Source organism: Parus major, chromosome 7 (assembly GCF_001522545.3).
Source record: "Parus major isolate Abel chromosome 7, Parus_major1.1, whole genome shotgun sequence".
Taxonomy (NCBI): domain Eukaryota; kingdom Metazoa; phylum Chordata; class Aves; order Passeriformes; family Paridae; genus Parus; species Parus major.
Window position 1 is genome coordinate 8,185,377 of NC_031776.1, and position 18,962 is coordinate 8,204,338.

Below are 18,962 nucleotides of genomic sequence, written 5' to 3' on the forward strand. Positions count from 1 at the left end.
CTCTTAAGTGAATGGCCCGTACAGGGATCAAGCCCACAACCCTGGCGTTATTAGCACCAACTAAGCTGATCTCAGTGGTAGTTAACTTGAGGTCAATGACTATTCCTAGCTCAGAAAACACTTCCAGAGCCTTTGAGATTACGCCCAATACACCTGCTGGTTATAGATATATCCTGACCTGTGGGGTTGACTCCATGTACAGGTATACAGCGTGACTTTTGTTTAAATGATGACACAATAAGACAATGATGGTAAGATGAAATGATGGCAAATGTTCCATAAAGTCAATAGCCTTGAGAGTGGAAAAAATATGACTGGAGTGAGTGACTGTAAGGCACAGTAAATACATTCCTTTTATTAGTTGTTTACAGTCGTGGCAATAACATGGGTATGCTATAATGGTGTATGTGTTTATTTGCTGCATGGAAGATGTATTGCCACAAGCTATTTGCAGCTGACAGTCCCAGCAAAACAACATTTGTAATGCAAAATCAGCATATAAGGGGCTCATCCTCATTAAGTATGCAACAAGGCATGACAACTCAATAAAATACAGGGATGCTCTCAGCAAATGTCAGATCTGTCTGCCTCTTGACTGATTATGATCTCTGCTTGTTCATACACTTGCATGCTTGTGCACCTGTACTGGGTCAATTTTTTTGATGGTTTCACTCTCTGACTCGTGTTTTGCAGGTGATTTGGCTCAGAGAATTAAACCAAGAAGAGGAGAAGGAACTTTCTAAGAAGGAGAATTGGCTGACTTTGTTTTATTTCTTCTTTGCCACACTGTGCAAAAGAGACCTTTACTCTGAAGTACTTCATACATCAGCGACACACACACAAACTAAACAATTAAATGAACAACACAGATCTTTCCTCTAAAGCAACAATGTGAACGTGCTACTTACTAGGTGCTTTTTACCTTACTCTATAATCTCTAGGCTGAGGTGAAGAGCAAATTATTTGCACTAAGTGATTCAGTAAGTCACTGTCAGAACCAGATGGAGAAGAAGACAGTCGTCATTAATAAGTCACAATTACAATCACAACACACCAGAAACCTAACAGGAACATTTTACAGTTTGTGCAATGAAGACAGTAGGCCTAAAGTCTAAGCTCATTATGGTGTAAATTATTGGATAGTCCCACCCAAAAAGGAGTATTCACATATTTAGAGCACCAGGGACAAAATTCTCAAAAAAAAACCCCCTGATCCAGGATTGTCAGGTTTTGCTTAGAGTCTTGATTCCAGGTCATTCTTCTCTTCAGCCACATGATCAGTTTCTGTGATTTATAATAATCTATGTGTTTGTGATAGCACTTCTATTGCAGGTCTTACTTTCCATCTGTCTTAACACTGAGTACCAGAACTTCAATGCACCTTGGGAGAGAGTCTGGAAAGAGAGCAGGGCACCCTGATACAGCCTTGCTCCTGAGGGATTCCCAGCACAGCCACTCTTGGGTTTCCAGCTAAATGCAGAGATGACCTCTAACCTGACCAGACTCACTTCTTATTACTACTTGTGTTTTTTCTGAGGGAAATTTCAGTTAAAACTAATTTCTCACAGAGTAAATTTGCTTTCTCATTGTGTATATGCCATTTTCACTGAACTCTCCTGCCTTGCTTAAAAGCTGTGCTTGTAGCTCATCATTGCTCATAACTTCAGCTATTTAACCTTTTGTTTGCTTCCTAAGGACCTAGACACCCAACACTGGAAGTTGTGGCTTTATAAAGAAAAACACCTGAAATTTGGACAACTATTGTCACATATTTCTACACATGGAAAATCTGGCAGAGGACACTTGGCAATCTTTCCTCTAATCCATTCACTTAGGAATAAAGCAGCATGCTTAGCTTTGGAGCCACCAAATTGTTGACAGCCATTCCTTCATTTTTGGAGTCCCTAAATAACTCCAGGCAGCAAAAAACTCCAATAAAATGAATGTCCTCACAAGGATAAATGGTCCCAAGCAATTTTTAGACATACATATAAGACTTGCAGTGTTCAACTGCTTAGATCAAAAAAGAAAAAAAAATACTAAAGAATGGATTCAATGATATGGTAGAGCTCTCTTGATCCCATGGTCTTTATTCACTGGATAAGAATAACAAGAACCAATTTATTGGCAAAAATCCTACTTCACAGTACTAGCGGAGGGGGCTTGGAGGAATAGTGGAAATATCTTGTTAGAAACTATTAGACCAGATATATTCTCCAGCTGATCCTGGAGACTGTCCAAAAGAAGGGCTCTGACAACAAATATCTGATTCTGGAAATCAGATGCACAACCTCCTTTACATAAAACAACCAGCGTGTGCTTGAAGTGATAAAACATGGAATTAGTTTTAACTACTACTACACAATTTTTGGTCCCTGAATAGCTGATTGAATCATCTTTAAATAATCACTTTATACAGGTAATTTAGAATGTAAGATTTTGCTGAAAAAACCACAAGATTTCCAAAGGTGACCAAGGTCATTTAATTTTACTTATACACACACTTGTGAGATTGAAGGTAGCTGTCTCATGCCTTGCTGTTAATTATTTTGATTATGTATTGTATAGTTTAAAGCATTTTGTGATTGACTTTTCTTTGTAAGGAGATGTAGTTTGCAGAAGAGTTTTTATCTCACTGCAATTTCCTTTTAATTATTAACACTGGGAACTCTATGTAATATCCTGGCATTTATTATTTTTCTTTTTGGTATGGGAAATTAAACTGTATATGAGATCACATAAAAGCAAATGTGAATTTTAAGAATAAGAGTGCTACAGTGACTACACAGAAAGTTGCATGTAGTTAATTAGGTTACTGGGAGTACCTTACTGATTTAGAGGTGCACTGGAAAGTGCTCCTGTACATGTGGCTCTTCCATGGCACAGCCTAATTATTAACAGTGGCAATTCAAAGTGGAGGGGAAGGGAGGGAAAAATTGTTTCACTTTGGTTCAGGTTTTGATTGCAGGTGTTTTCCTTTAAAGCCAAGACAAAGCTTCCTTCTTACCTTACCGAGGATACAACATTTTTAAGAGCATACAATGGATGTTAAATATCACAATTCTCTAGGAAATTAAGTCTGTGTTACTCTATTCAAGCAAAGAACAGAGAGTGAAGACTGGAACGCATGAGTTACACCCTTTAAAGAAATTATTTGATATTTTTATTGTCAGATCATTCAATTAAAGTGGTATCTTTCCACAAGGAATTAGAAGTATTAGCAATTTGGCTCATGGTCTTATTGCTTGCCCTCTTTCTTATGCTTTTCCTATTAGCTGATGTACTGATGAGTATTACACTTATAAAATTATATGACATGGATCCTACCATTCCATTCCTTCAGCAGAACAGAACCTGAGCCAGCCTTCTCATGGCCAAAGAAGAAATGGCTTTCACATTGAATTCATTTAAACTGGTGTGACAAGCAGCTATTTAACCAACTGTGATGGCTGGCTGCAGTGGAGAAGCTTTTAGAATAGATAAGCTGGATGAGTTATATTTTTAATAGACTGCTGCACAGCTAAAATGATCTGTAATACAGAATTGGGAAAATTCTATACTCCACTGCATCGGCACTAATTTGAACGACCCTCCTAGCTAGCACTCCAGATTTGTGTCTCTGAATAAGTGTGAACATGATACATTAAATTGAGTTCAGTTTAGGTTCGTTTTTGCATAAAGGCTCATGGCAGGGCTTCATCACACGGAGAGGAGACCCAAGAGCAGCCCCACACCAGGACTGCTCTCAAACAGCCATTAACTATGGCTCCTACATAAAAAGGACTAACAAGGATCATAAATTTGGACCAAAAGTATTTCAGTCACACTACCTGGCTTTTAAAATTGCAGTTAAGAAAATGCCAGTGAGATGGCATTTCCATCTATGAGAGCCCTATCCAGAGTATCCTAACCCTGGGGGGGTCAAAATGCACTGCTCTTCTCAGCTTTTCCATGAGTTAGGACACAGCTCCACTCTGCCAGCTGAACAAGAGATAAGGTTTGAAAGGCTCTTGCTGTTTGCCACACCAAACCACTCATTTTTGGCTGTACAGGACAACTGAGATAATCTGAAATTATTTGACTATTTTTCAGCTTCACTGCAAATATGAGGTGTGAAATGACCCATGTTAAAAAAACAAAACCTTAAACAACAAAAATCCACCCACCCACACAAGACCCTCAAACCTTCAAACATTTTGTTTTTAACTTTTACCTGCCACTTCACCAGCAGTCTCAAGAGTTTTAACCTGAACCAGAAAGATGCCTGTCCTCTACACAAAAGCCAATAAGGAAGAATGTTTCACTAAAAGAAACTGCCTAAAAACCCATTAGCTGCCTTCTCTCCTCCTTTCACAGCACTAATTACTTGCACAATCATTAGTCCTCCCAGCTACGTTAGCATCCTGTTTACAGAGTCATTAATTGAGGAGAAGACAAGGAACAAGGACCCATTCTGTAAAACTACATTTATGGGGGAGTAGTAAGGGATTAGCAACAGTCACAGGGATACCTGCACATCCCTCCCCAGCAGACAGCTGGGTCTACAAAGGGAACATGTGAAGCTTGGGTCATCAAACTTCAGCTTTGACCTTGATCCTGCATGAATAAATTTGAAGTTGTGCTCTCAACAGTTGCATTAACTAAAACATTTGAAAACTGCAGAGAAACTCAAGCCAGAATGACAGATATGTATTAGGTATTAAAACATGAACATACCGATTTCAGCAATTGCTAAAGTTATGGATTAAGTGATTTGATACAGTGGATAAAACAATCCTTACAGTTCCCAAAGACCTAGGAAGAGTCTACATTAGAATATATCTGTGGAACACTAACTTCTACTGATACTTGAGAAAGATGTTGAGATTGAAAAAAACCTCACAACATATTTTAATGATGTCACAGTGAGTATTGATATTCCCAGATGTGCCAGGAATAAGCACCAACTCAAGACACTCAAAGTTTATTGTTTTATCTTGAGCTGTGCAAAAAAGACAACTTCTGATACAGAGAACATATGCAACTGGAAAGATAAAGTGCAAATCTACTTTGTCTTTCCTTCAGGATCTTTTCTTCGTGGCCTGTGGAATTCTAGCCATTGGAGAAGTTCTGGTGCTCATTTTCAGTGACTGCAGCCAGAGAATTTGAGCTTCAGCAGCTGTTATGGCCACAGAGATGCTGTGATGGCTTGCTCAAGGGGGCACTACCCAAGCAAGAGCCACAAACCATGCACAAATTACCCTGGTGTCTCCATGTCAGCAAGAGAGAGGTTAGATGATGACACCAGGTTACTCAGGAGAAATGGCTTCTGTAATGATCAGCTGTATTGCTGGGGGTGCCTAGGAATGCTTGACAGGGAGAAAAAAAAGGGAAGGGAACCTGCAGTGCAGAGGCCATCATCCCACACGGGTCAAGGGAAACAATACCGAGCTGATTGAAATCTTCCAACACAGCGACACAGTCTCATGGGACACATAGAAACATAAGAGGAGCCTGATGGAAAAAACCCAGCAGAACAGGAAGGGGTGGAGATGAGGAAAACCTAAACTCCACAGGGAGCTGATCAGGGAAATGAAAGAGAAAACCAAAACCTCAGGCTGTTGCACATTTTTGAGAGATAAAGAAAAAACCCAGTGATGTGCAGGGGATTCAGTGGGATGCAGGAGAGCCAGGAAAGCAGAGAAATATAAGTGTGAAAGACATAGCATAGGTTTGTGTGAGAAATGAGGGGGGAAAAAACAAGGAGAAATAAAAAAGAAGCCAAAAGACACCCAAAGGATTAAGGAGGCATTATTAAAACCATAAGATGGCAGGAAGGGGGAAATAAGGAAAAGCTCTACTAATCATCCAGAAAAACAACAGAAGAGATGCAGCCTTCAAAAACAAACTGTGCTGGGAAGAAGCTGGGAGGTAACTCTCCAGTTTTCTGTGTCAGACTTTGTACTTTTTGCTCAAACTGTTACCACCTCACATAATTTCTCAAGTCTTGCTGTTTTAGCAGACTCCAGAACCACCAAAAATAAGGCTTTAAGGTAAATATATGCTTATAATTCAACTTTGGAAACTCACTTTTTAAAGTATCATAAATTATTTCCATAGAATATTTTGGTATTTTTCCAAATAAAATGCTGTTTATAAAGCAATCCATAGGCAGAATTTAAAAGAGGCATTCCAGACACTTGGCTGTGCTGTACAGAGGAGCACTGCCTGCACTTCCAGTGCTGGAGGAGAAGGAACATCTCTGTGGCTGCCAGTTCTGGTGTTACAGCAAACTGTGCTGGCTCACACATGACTCCAAGGCCAGGGTTTGCTGAAGGAAATGAATGGTAAACAGCAGTTTTCAATTCTCCCCTTTAGTCTAAGAAGGAACACACATGGCCAGTAAGGCAGCAAAGAAGGAAGTGAGAACACAGAGGTGATGCCACTGGTTTGATACCAATTACAAAAAGCTCAAAACAAAGAAATCATAAAAAATTTTACAAGTTGAGGATTCATATTGCAAGGTACCAAAGTCCAAAGAGAAGAAGCAGAGAGGGAGAATATAAAAGCTGCAGGAGAAGAATTAACCTCTTCCAAGACCCCAGAGGTTCCACTGGCCCTTAGCACAGGGTGCAGGACTGTGGCCAGCAGGGATTCAGCACCAGGTGATGACACCAAAAGTGTGATCATATTTAATGCCCAGCTGGACAACCTGATTCAGACCACAGATCTGTGCTGTAGATTAATAATTGTGTGCTCAAAGGTTTTGTTCCATAATGTTCAAGCCTGGTAGAAGATTTCCAAATAGAGTGAGACAAAGATTTGAGGGCTAACTCATGGGAGCCATGCACCAATCTGTGCTTTACTCAAATTTGTTGATTATTTTAACAACAGTAACTTTTTTTTTTATTAGGATAGGTGAAGACCTGATTTTTTAAAATTCAATTGAATACTGTTTAACAGTTCCCTCTGTAGCTGACAATAAAAAATAAACTTGATCAAAAGTCATTGTGTCTAAAATTTTAGGGAATAAAGGCTTATTTCTCTTTAAAACTTATTCCTTATGTTTAGCTGGAAGTCTTCAGCACACAGAGTAAATCTTTAAATGAATAGTCCTTAAATTGAAGATCATTGCTGTATTCCCATATGTGCCCGCTCTTCCTTACATACCAGTGCAATTTACTTCTCCTTCCTTTCAGCACCTATTCTACATCCAACCTATGCCTGTCATAGCCTAGAAATCTAAAGACATTTTAATTCCCAGATGGACCCAGTAGGGCAGCAGATTTTGTTGCCTCCTGTTCTCCTGTGCAATCACATAAATGGTAGTTGGAGCCCAAGAAACGTAACTGCCAACTGCACACTTGGCTGAGGAATTCCAAGAGGCACTTACACGTTCGGTAAATGGCTCAAGTTTGAAGGAAAAAAAAAAAATCTAGAAGAGAATTCTCTCCCTGGAGATTTTGGCCTTATGCTTGTATAATGATAGGCAGAAAATGTTTCAGCACTATTTTGTAGCAATAAAATACAATAAAACAATTTTGCTTTTCACTTCAATGTTTACTTGTATGAATTGTGCTGATTTCTGAGAAGATTTTTGAATTTTCATCAGAAAGGTTAAGCTGCAACACTTACAACATATAACATCATTGAGCTGGATGTGCTGTCATAATCCACGTGCAAACAAAGTCATGAGGCTGCAATAAGGAACTTCTTAAATTTCCTGCCAGTCCTTTGCTTACTAAGCAGAGAATTGTGCACTCAGAAAGACGAAGAGCATAAAAGAGCAATGCATACTGTGTTGGATTTTCAAAGAAAGCAGTTGGAGACCTACAGATGGCATAAACTTAAAAAAATATCAGAATTGAAGGAGATTTTTGAAAGTTCCAAGTGGTCAGAGTTAAAGTGCATGATGACAGATTTCTTTTGGTCATACAAAAGCATGTTTATAAATACTAGGGGGAAGGACAATAGTCTTCCAGCAATTACACTCAACCCTCTTTGCACTATAGTCCTCAGGTACTCTGAAAGCTTTTTGAGCCATTTTCTTTTTTAATTTTTTTTTCCTTTTACTTTTCTATTTTATAATCCACCCACAGAGCAGATCACAAAAGATTTTGGTTCTACACTTTTACAGCCTCCTTGTAACAAGGTATTATTGAACTTAATCCTGAAACCTGGCTATCCCAAACAACAGCTTTGAAGAGCAGTTTGAATGAGATAACCTGGCCCAACACAAGGAGCTCTGACAGTGCTGGGATTATGCCACCCAGAACCTTTGTACAAAGTGGAGGTACAACGTGGCAAAGACTGATACTCTGCCCATGGAAGAGTTTTGGGAGAAGTTGGTTTAGCTTTTGAATGGAAACGTGGCCACAAGTGTGTAACTTCATTGTGCTCACCGGTGTGATGGTAGGGAAGAAATGGAACTGCTGAGAAGAAGTGGATTACCTCATCTCTGACAACAGTGACATCAATAGGAGAGACTGGCTTTAGCAAACTAGAGGAAATATGAACCTATTCCCAATACAAAAACTTTTCATTATTGGTTAATCTATCAGCTACACCACAGAGCCATCTAAATGCATTCATTAATGAGAATCATGACTCAAACCCATGATTCTCATTAATTGAGATCTTGAAATGCAGCTGGAAGGAAAAATAGGAAAGAAACAGCAAATTAGAAAGAAAGACCAATGGAGAACTCCAAGAAATATCCATGAATGCAGCAAGTCACTGAAACAAGTTCAACGAAGAATTTTATATTTATATATATATATAAAAGCAATAGGAAAATGAAGCTGCTGAAATGAAAGTTGAGAAAAAAAGATACCAGTTTATTTTAATCTTACAAGTTAGTGGCACTGACTTTACTTGGAGCAATCTCTATTTTAAGAGCTAAGTGAGGAACACCAATTCAGTTATCAGATGAAGACTAAGTTATCAGTTACAGAAATTTATAGAATGTTGCACTCCTAAAAATAATATATTTCTTGGAAGTTATCTGCTTCATATGAAAAACTGAGAACAAGGAGATTTGATTATGCTGTGGCAAACATGTTGTTTTAACAATTTGTGGAATTGCTCCTCCAAGGCCAGATGGCAAAGGGGATCACAGATTCCTAACTGGAAAAGATCCTCAGACAGCTTAAACTTATAGAAAGCTATTAAAATGTATAAAAAAGGCAGAATGGAACTGGAGCAGGCTGACAGTTTTGAAAAATAAACAACAGAATGTAGCATTAGTCTGGGTTAGGAAGGAAACAAAATAAGAAGAAATCTGCATAATTAAACCAGACTAAGTCTGAGGCAAGACCAATAGAAGCAGATGAAGACCTAAGCAGTGTCCTGTCATTGAAACTTTCTGTAGCTCAAGCAGCAGTTTTTCAAAAACCTAGAGGAGAAATAGAACTTTTTATAGGGAAAGGATGTATGCCTGCTCTGCGCCGTGAAAAAGGCTTTCTTCCATCAGCTCTGAAGCCTGCTGTGATATTTCTGCTCCCTCTTCTTAACAGTTTCCAAACCTTCAGATTCGTTGCAGATGTGCTCCTTTCTCTCCTACTCCAACTCCTAGTCTGGAAAAGCCTCTCCTGGCTGAGCTTTTCCTTTGCTGAAAGCAACTGAGCGCTCTCTCCAGAAGGGCTGCACGCCCCAGTGCGACAGCCAGAGCCAGGCTAACAGGTGGCTTCCTCCTTGCCTGTGCAGCCACACATTTTAGCAAATATAACAGACTGTAGCACACAGCAGATAGTGAGCAAGTAGAACATGTGCACCATCCATGGAAATAGCAAAAAGAGTAAGAGCCACGTCCCCAAGGAGTTAGTGACTCTTGTAAAAATAATTATTTTTTGTGATATGTGTATGGAGTCAGGGCTGAGAATGAGGATTATGACCAGAGTGTGATACTGTGCTTTAAAATACAGTTGAAGAAACTTCAGCTTGAAGAGCCCAAAAAGAATGCAGGTTTGTTTTTATATACCAGAAAATGAGGTGAATTTTGGTTCCGAATTACCAGTTCCAAAATCTATCGCAACTTCATTAGAGAATAGATACATTGATTGAGCATTTAATATCAGAAATAAAATCCTCTCTTTGCAAGATATGACATGCCAGCTGAAAGATTGTCAGACAACAACATAATTTGACTCTTAAGAATGTAGAATATTAGCAAGAGAACATGATTTTTAGTTTGTCTTAAGTTCAGGGCATCCAGAGTGCTTCAGCCTATGGAAAATAGTGGTCAAAATTTGTTGAAAAACACTTAAAAGCAATTTTCACTTAAAAACAATGACAAATGTCTACATGACTTGACTATAAATGAGAGCATCACCCTCAGAAACAGAACTGTCAGATGGGAAAAGTTGTTTAATAACAAGTTTAGAATTTTGAAATCAATATTTGGGTGTTTTGCTCAACTATAAGGCCACTGAAGCAAACACAGAAGTCTTGAAATGTCTTTAAATGCTTTACAAAAGTCAAAACACACATCTTCAAACACCAGCCTTACAGCCCAGTGACAATTTATCTCCAGTTGGAGAAAAAGGGGTGAAAGAGCTACGTTACCACAGCTGTTTTATTGACATGTTTGTTAATCAAAGACATCCCTGTAAAAAGTTAGGAGACACCTTTTTTTCCAATTTTGAGCAACAAAAACCCAAGAAATATTCTGAACTTCCAAGGTCCAAAACAAAGCAGACAGCTGAAAAGCAAATACATTGGAAAATACCAAGGGAATGGAGCAGTGCAGGAGGAACTTGAAAAGCCTGACAGCTTTTGATACATGTGTGTATTGTCAGGGGGCTGATTTTTTTTCCCTCTCATGAGGAAGAAAGAATTACTGGCCTTTTAGGAAGCCTGCAACATCCCTTGCACGGTCTAGTACAAAACAGGTGCAATGCAGCAGTGTTATTGTAAAGGGAGACAGAACTCTCCATTCCCACATATTTTCCTTTTAGGGTTTGTTCTCCTTTTTGCAGTGTGAAAGTTTGGGAGCTGAGCTCTCTGATCTCTCACTAACAGCCCTGCATTTACACTACACTGTGATGAATGGAGAAGGCACTACACCACCCAGCCAGAGAAATAAAAATACATTTTTGCAGGACAGCACTAATAAAACGAGATTTTCCTCAAGGCAGAATGTAGGGCAACTTTTTCTTCCTTAGAATGCAAAAAGTAATATAAATATTTATATTTTTATATAAATAAAACACCTGAACACTCAATACTGCTCCTGGTTTTAGTAGCTGACCTTTTGATTACCTGAGTGACCTCTGTTGTTGACCATAAATGAGAAATTTACTTCAGGTTGACAGCCTTAGTCAATTTGGAGGTAAAATTTATGTACTTGGATTTATGCCTTAAGTAGATTTTTGAGAGCTGCCATAGCTAATGATAGGTAACACTCTAGAAGAGAGATAGCACTCCTATACCAGGATTTTCACTGAAGTGCAGCAAATGCCATCAGGATGAGGTAGGAATGGGGTGTGCATCCTTCTGTGATCTATCTGGAGCTACCCACTGCTGAATGGCAGTTCTTATGGTCACAGCTTTCTACAAAAATAACTATCACTGAACAAGAGTTCATTCTCAAGTAAAGGCCAATAAACACACTGAAAAGTCTTCTTCCTTATTCCTCAGATTTGGTGTATATCTTTATAATGTGTACTAATAAAACTGGGGGTTTCTTGATCTTTCTTCATGTACCTATCATCTGGGGACTTTTAACAATGGGTTTCCAAAATTTTAAAACTTATTTTCACATTTCCAGTAAATCCTCCTCAGTAAGTGATAGTGGTTTTGCTACACAGTACAGTATTATTTTTTAACAGGTTCCTAATTTTAAAAGATCTACAGTTCCTTTTTCCTTCTTTGTGAGGACCTTTTCTCCTGTCTTTCAAATAGTTTTTTATTGTTTTGAACTCTGGTTTTTCTGCTCTTTCTCTCCCTTTTCATCCTCATTTTTAAAAACCTGTTTTTTTAGTACTGACAATGAGGATAACATTTCATTCAGGTTTAAAAGAGTGAAAAGAATCCCAATTATTTGACTCGAACTTAGCCAAAACCTATTCATTGATCAAAAGGATTACAGGACAGCAACCCTTTAGGAGTAAATCAGGATCTTCTGAATGGTTTCTCCCATTCCTTCAGTGTTTCCTTTAAGACTCCTACTGTAACCTCTTGAAATGTTTAATATAATTTCAATTTCCATAGGCAACTAATTCTTAAGGAACGTTAACCAAACTGTGCATCTGAAATTATCACCAGAGCTTCTTGATTCAAGTAAATTACTTCAAAATCATACATAAGAATATTTTCTTAAAGTAATTTAGGAGTAATTTCTGCCATAGATTGTCAGAGAAAGCTGAAATATAAAATTGAAATATTTTCTCCTTAAGCATTTTTTAATATGTGACATGGAAATGTACATCAACAAACGGGACAGGAGCAGCTCAAATCTCCTGGTGCTGCACCTGGCCCAAGTCTCCAGACTTGGTTACACACAGAGTCTGCCAGTGCTCCACCACATCCTATTTCAACAGTTTATTACAACTTAAATACCTGTTCTATACCCCAGCACCAGTCAGAAAACATTCCTAGGATCCTTGGTAACTGACCCCTGGGAAAAGCATGGCCCATGTAAGAGCTTTATTGTAGAGCTTTTGTCTCCCAGCTTCCATTATTCCACTGCCAGTATTGTCATCATCACTAAGAGATAGAGACCTTTTTAAAACAATCTCAATGACCTCTGTCTCCAATTCTTCTTTAGAACACGACGTATTCATCTAATTTTTTAACATCTTTTCAGTTTTTAGGTAAGTATTCATTTAAAATGTGTGCACTGTCTGGAAGTAAATTAGAGAGGGAAAAGGGCATTTAGAGATGACTGAAAATGTACCTCTCAATCTGTTTCTTTTTCTATTTCCCAGCTAGTCTTGCTGAAAAGGTGGTAAGAAGATCTTATTTTATAGGCAAACATCATTTCTTTCTATTTCAGTACAGTTCTTTGTGTGTCCATCATGCTACACTTGGGAAGCTTGAGGAAATTCAGAGCTGCACTTAAACACAGGTGATCTGGGTGTGTAATGGACAGAATTTTCCGTATGTTTACTTAGATTTTTACTAATTGTTTTATAGTAGGTGCAGATGCAGTGTAGCAGTGACTGCAGTTAACAAAACACCTTTCACTGTGGAGCACATGAGCAGGATTCCTAAGGGGGAAAGCCAAGCCAGTGTTCCAGCCCCTGGTGGGATCAGAACTGACCAGGCAGGAGTTCAAACTGCTTATTAGGAGACCCACAGAACGAAACTGATGTGACTCAATATCTGTGCAATGTGCATTGCAGGCATTTTTACTCTGGAATTAAACTAATCTAAACTAGGGCTGTCTGTGGGGCCTGGCACAACCACTGAGTTTGGCTGGAAGTCCAAAGCTGGCTGTGTTTCCCAGTAATTTTCCAAGATTTCTCTACTACACCCTTGTTTTTCCTCATGCAAACAAGACCTAATCTTCTGGATGTGCACATCATGAAGCTGCTCTCCCAGGGACTTCATCTTTGCTCCAGCATTTCTTGGGAGTTTTACACTTTTGCAGTGTTGTTGCACAAAATATCATCATCAGGACATGCTGGGTGTAGGACAGCACTGGAACAAAGTTGGTGTGGTAAATAGGAGTAAAAGAAGAGATTTTAATTTGCCTACAGATGTAAAGCACTACTTCTGCTGTAGTGAGGCAGCAAAGCAAGCGGTACTCCCAAGGCACCATTCCATGACATGTTTGGAAAGCTTTTGCTGAAATATCCTACACCATCAAAGTTAAAATATTTTCACTCTCATAAATCTCTTCACTAAAGGTAATACCAATAAGGCTTGCTTGACTTGCAGCAATCCAGGATGACACATCATGCCCTAGATCAGGCAAGAATTTCAACATCTCCCCGAGCTCAAGTCAAAATCTAAGTCTCCAGGTTATAATCACACATACACATACTTCTATTCCTCCTGAGCACTGCTCTTCACCTGGAAATACTGTCAGCTTCAGCAGGCTCTAGAGATAAGCCTGTTCTATCGAGTAGGGACTGACATCTCAGGAATACCCTAATTATAACAAGGTTTTGCATGTTATATTTAAGAGACATTTTTGTATAATCCTTTACTAGTTAAGACAATAAGGAATATAATTAATAGTTATATGGCAAGATTTCTGCAATTTGTAATTCCCTAATTGCTATTTTGGGTTTCTAACTGAACATCAAAATGTCATAATCTAGTGGCACCAAACACAGAACACTTAAAATGTCAACGAGCAAAGAAAATTACTTCAGAGAACGGGGTTCAAGAAGTACAGATCTGTGATTTAAAATGTACAGTTCCTGATGGTATGAATTACATTATGCAGAAACAGCTCTTCTCAGTGCTGCATACTCAAGATTAGGGACAGCAAAACACCTTTTTCAGAATCACAGCTCTCCACTTCCCCTGCTGACATGTCAGTAGACTTGGGCTAAATTTGATGGCAAGTGTTCCAGGTCCCACCTGTCAGGTTCCCCCATGCTCAATGAGCAGCACACTGATGAAAATACCATGCAAACAATGAAACAGCACATCAAAAGAAGTGTAAATGATCTTGCTTCTGCAGGATTTTCAGTCAGAGCGGGATTTGGGACTTCTAGGCAGGCCTGCAAAGCCCTGCTGTGTCCCTAGAACATAATTGGATCCTGCGAGTAACAGTGTATATGAGGCACAGTAAAGCAGTTTAGGAAGGTCTTTCAATAAACTTTCTTTAAATGCAACTCATTCATTTTAATGTGAAGCCTGTGGTTCCAGTGGGTGGGCTGTAAGAAAGAGCTGCCTAAGCCCTTGCTCACTTTATTTCCTGTAAGTAACACCATCACTGTAGGTTCGGTGCTCAACTGCTCTGGACAAATGAATACACAAAGACCATCAAATATTCTTTTGTGCATGAATGTATACGGCCATCCCCTAAATCTCCATTACCCAGAATTGCCACTCAGAAGGATAGGTACAGCACAAAAGCTCCCAAGCAGCAAAGAAGGGAACCCCACAGCTCTTGGGAAGATTATATTTTCAAGAATGCTGACAGGTCGATCGGCTCGTTGAATGCATGGGCCACCCTTCCAGGCTTCTGTGACTTAGTGCACCTAATGAGTTATGGATTTGAAGTTATTTTGCAGCTTTACAGTGGCTGGGTTAGTCCCTGGCTTCCCAGCTGAGGCTCCAAACAACACAAAATAATGGCAATTTGTGATGTAGGCAGGCAGTGCTCATTTGTGCTTCCCCCAGCTCCCATGCATGCACTGTACCAGAGAGCCTTCACAGGTACCACTCTTTGTATCCAGGGGCTCCATTCACAGTTTGTTGTGCTGAAGTAGCTTTTAATTGAAACTACTACAGCACAAAACACCTTTTCATTACTACCCCTATTTATATTAGTCCAGCAGAGAGATCACTGAGTTTTCTTTATGATGTATACAATGTAGTACATGATTTCACTGCTGAAGAGGCTCACCACATATTTTGGAGAGTTGTCCTCTAGATTATTAAGGAATGGGTCAATGCAATGCCCAGATTAACTGCTTTGAAACAGTGTTCAAATAGAAGCTACAGGGGAAAAAAAAGAAAAAAAAAAGCATTTACTTTGGGAAAATAAAAGAAAAAAAGAATAAACACCACAATCTATTTCTAGCTAATATCTTCAGTTAAATTAGCGTTGGCATTAGAACTATGGCTAAATAGCAAAAATATATTTAAGTTCTGGAATGACAGATCAGTCAATCAAAATTAACTGAAAAGAAAACAAAACTTTCTTAGTAAATAAACACATCACATAGCAGAGTATGCTACCACTTCAAAGATTACAGATGTTTCTGGCAAGACAATTAGCCCAGCTGTTTTTCTCTTCAGATCACTGCCTTTTCTATGACTATACACATTGGAAGTGGTCAGAGAGGAATCCCAGGGCACCTGCTCTGCAGCTATTTTTGCATTGTTTCAGCCTCATCCATAAGAAGGAAAATCGGTCTCATCATAGTCCTTTTCTGTTTGAAAGGATCGTCTTTCACCGTGGGGAAAAATCTCTCTTGTTGAATAAGAGCATCCATCATAGTTTAAACAGAATTTCAGGAATGACAGGTACCTTATTTAGATAAGGTGACACATTACTGCTTCCTCTTTCTTCCTTTTTCTTATACAGTAAGATCTATATGGAGAGTAAATTACTCTATCACACCAAGTAAGTATCAAAGTCAAGCTCCATTTTCTGAGTTTCCTATTCCACATCCCCTTGAATTGCTCATCTAGCTGTTTGAAGGACATCTGAAGTGGATTTCTGGTTCCACTGCTCTTAGTATCAAATATTTCTGTTGGCTATGCTGATGATAAAGCTTACTGAAATCCTTTTTCCTAGGAGAAGGTTACTGGCAGGAACTGGATTGCTACTGAATTGCTGTTACTGCCTGTTAAGAACCGGGACTTAAAAAAAAAAATGAAGCAGCTATAAATATCACCAATTTCAAATACTTTTTACATGCCTTCCAGATTGTTTTAAATTGTTTTCTTTAAAACTGAGAAAGATTAATGCACTGAATGGAAATGAAGTCATTTAGATTTCTTTGAAGCCCTTATTGCCATGACCAGGGCACTGCGAGGCAAGGGCCACCTCAGCCATGGCATTTAGCCCCAAAGTAGGGCAGTGCAGCAACAGCTGCAGGACCTTCTTGCTCTCAAATCTGACACCTCTTTGTCATCTCTCTACTTTTACAGCTATTTTGGAGGTGAACTGCTAACCACAACCTAGATGGGCAATACTGAAGTCACAGGAGATGCTTTCACTGATTGTGCGAACACAAACTGTTAAAAGAGGCCAATCATATATGGTGTACACCCTTTTGTATGGGAAAAGTGAGAATGAAATGGATCCTGATGGAAAAGGCCCTACCTGACAGGCTTCACAGACAATGCTTGACATCCCCTGGGTAACCTGGCCCCTATTTGCTACAATGGGAACTACTACTGTGTGACTCAGTAAGTTTGGAAATGTAAGCAGGAAGAGCATAGTGAAATTAACTTTACCAGGAAATGGACTCAGCATTATACACAATCAAAAAAAAAAACATGAATTATACACAATCAAAAAAAAAAACATGAACAGTTACACTCATTGCCCCTCTACTAGAATCAAAGTGGAAATGGTGGTCTGAAACAGAAATACATCTGTTCCATAAATCTTTGATGAAAGACTCACTCAAGATCCCTGGAGGTGGTTTATAAAGGATAACCAGGGATGGGGAGAGGACTGAGAATTAAACATGATCTCACACAAGGATTTAGCTGCAGACTGAGCACACCTGAAGTGAGTGCCATGCCAGCTTAGAGAAGTAACACACTGATGTAAAGCCCCTTGGCCCCTATTATTGGAGTCCACTGCACCTTCTCATCTGGCTTATCTTCAGGAAACCTAAAGGAAAGCATTAAGAGCTATGAAAAACACCTCTCAATGGTCCTCTGGTGCTTTCCACAAAAATCCTTCATGCATCCTGTAGGAACAATTCCTTTCATTGGAGTACAATTTACTCACAGAACAAAAATCAATTTTTATCAGTACTCTGCAAAAGGGCACATGGATTGGAAAGGAGATAATACAGATACATGACAGATCCAGGGAAGCAGAGGTAGGAGAAATATTTAGATGAAAAATAAAGGCTCTGCATCTCATTGACAGTGCCTAAAGTGCAAAGGGAGGGAGCACAGCCACACTGAATGCACGTGCCATTATGGAAAAGGAGCAGACACTCATCACGTGCAGGATGAAAAGCACATGGATCCAAAATGCTGGGCTGACAGAGAGCACAAGTCAGCAAGTTTCAGAGAAGGAAAGGTGAGGTACCAGAGTCACAATTTTAGCTGTGCAATGAATCATGACTTGCAATACGGAATCTGATGGACTGAGTGAGCTTGCAAGAGCTTAGGGACAGAGCAGAGGTATGCATCTGTTTTGGTGGTTTTCCAGCTGCCAAAATGATTTTCTCATATGCCTGTTGTGACTATCCTGAGTCCATGTAGTTCCAAGGGTGACCAACATGTACATGAATGTCTAAGGCCTGGGGATGGAAGCATTTGGAGCTGCATTTAAAGAGAAGGAAAAGATGCCAAATGTGAGCCTTCTCCTTTTGCAAGTATATGCACGTTTTTGTTTCTGCTCATATGTGCACCACAGGCTTTACTGGAATGGATCCTAAACCAGCCTAAATCATCTTGTCATGATTTAGTTTCTACCCTCAGAAACCAGGAAATGAATAAGGCAGGACATGTCAGGAGCTCCCTGAGCCTTTGGCCACAGCAGGATGCACTGGGCAGGTGAGGAGGGCACTTAGGGACTGGGTGGAATTGGGAACATTTGGCAGCAGGGGGAACCAGAAGTGACTTCATAGAAAAGAAAAGAAGGCTATCAATGGATACAGGAGTACAAATCTTCTCAGGAAGCCTTTGGCACGTCAATTATAGCTGACAATTAACACCCCTACTCAGCCAGCCAACCTACAGGGATTTCACAAGCTGCCCCCATTTGTGGCAGGATAAAAGGAAGAGACAAATAAAGGAATAGGCAGTGAATTATTTTTGCACCTTGTTGCTGTTGGACTTCTTTTGCACAGTTTATCATCAATCTTAACAGAGAGAGGTTGCTGCAAGAGTCCTAATTCCAACAAATGTTTTAAATTATTTACAAAAATAATTTTCATTCATGTTTGTCATGCTTCCTGTCTGGAAAGGTACAAAGGCTGTCTTCAGGACAACTCAAAAATGAACTCTAAGATTTTTCTATAAATGACATTTCTATAAATCCAGCTCAAGAGCAGAGAGAGGTAATAAACAGTAAAGGAGTCTGGTTCACAGGGCTTCTTCTAAGTTTCATTCCCCAAAAATACCATTAAAATGTTTTAGCTGAGATTTTCAAAGCAGTGTGGGAA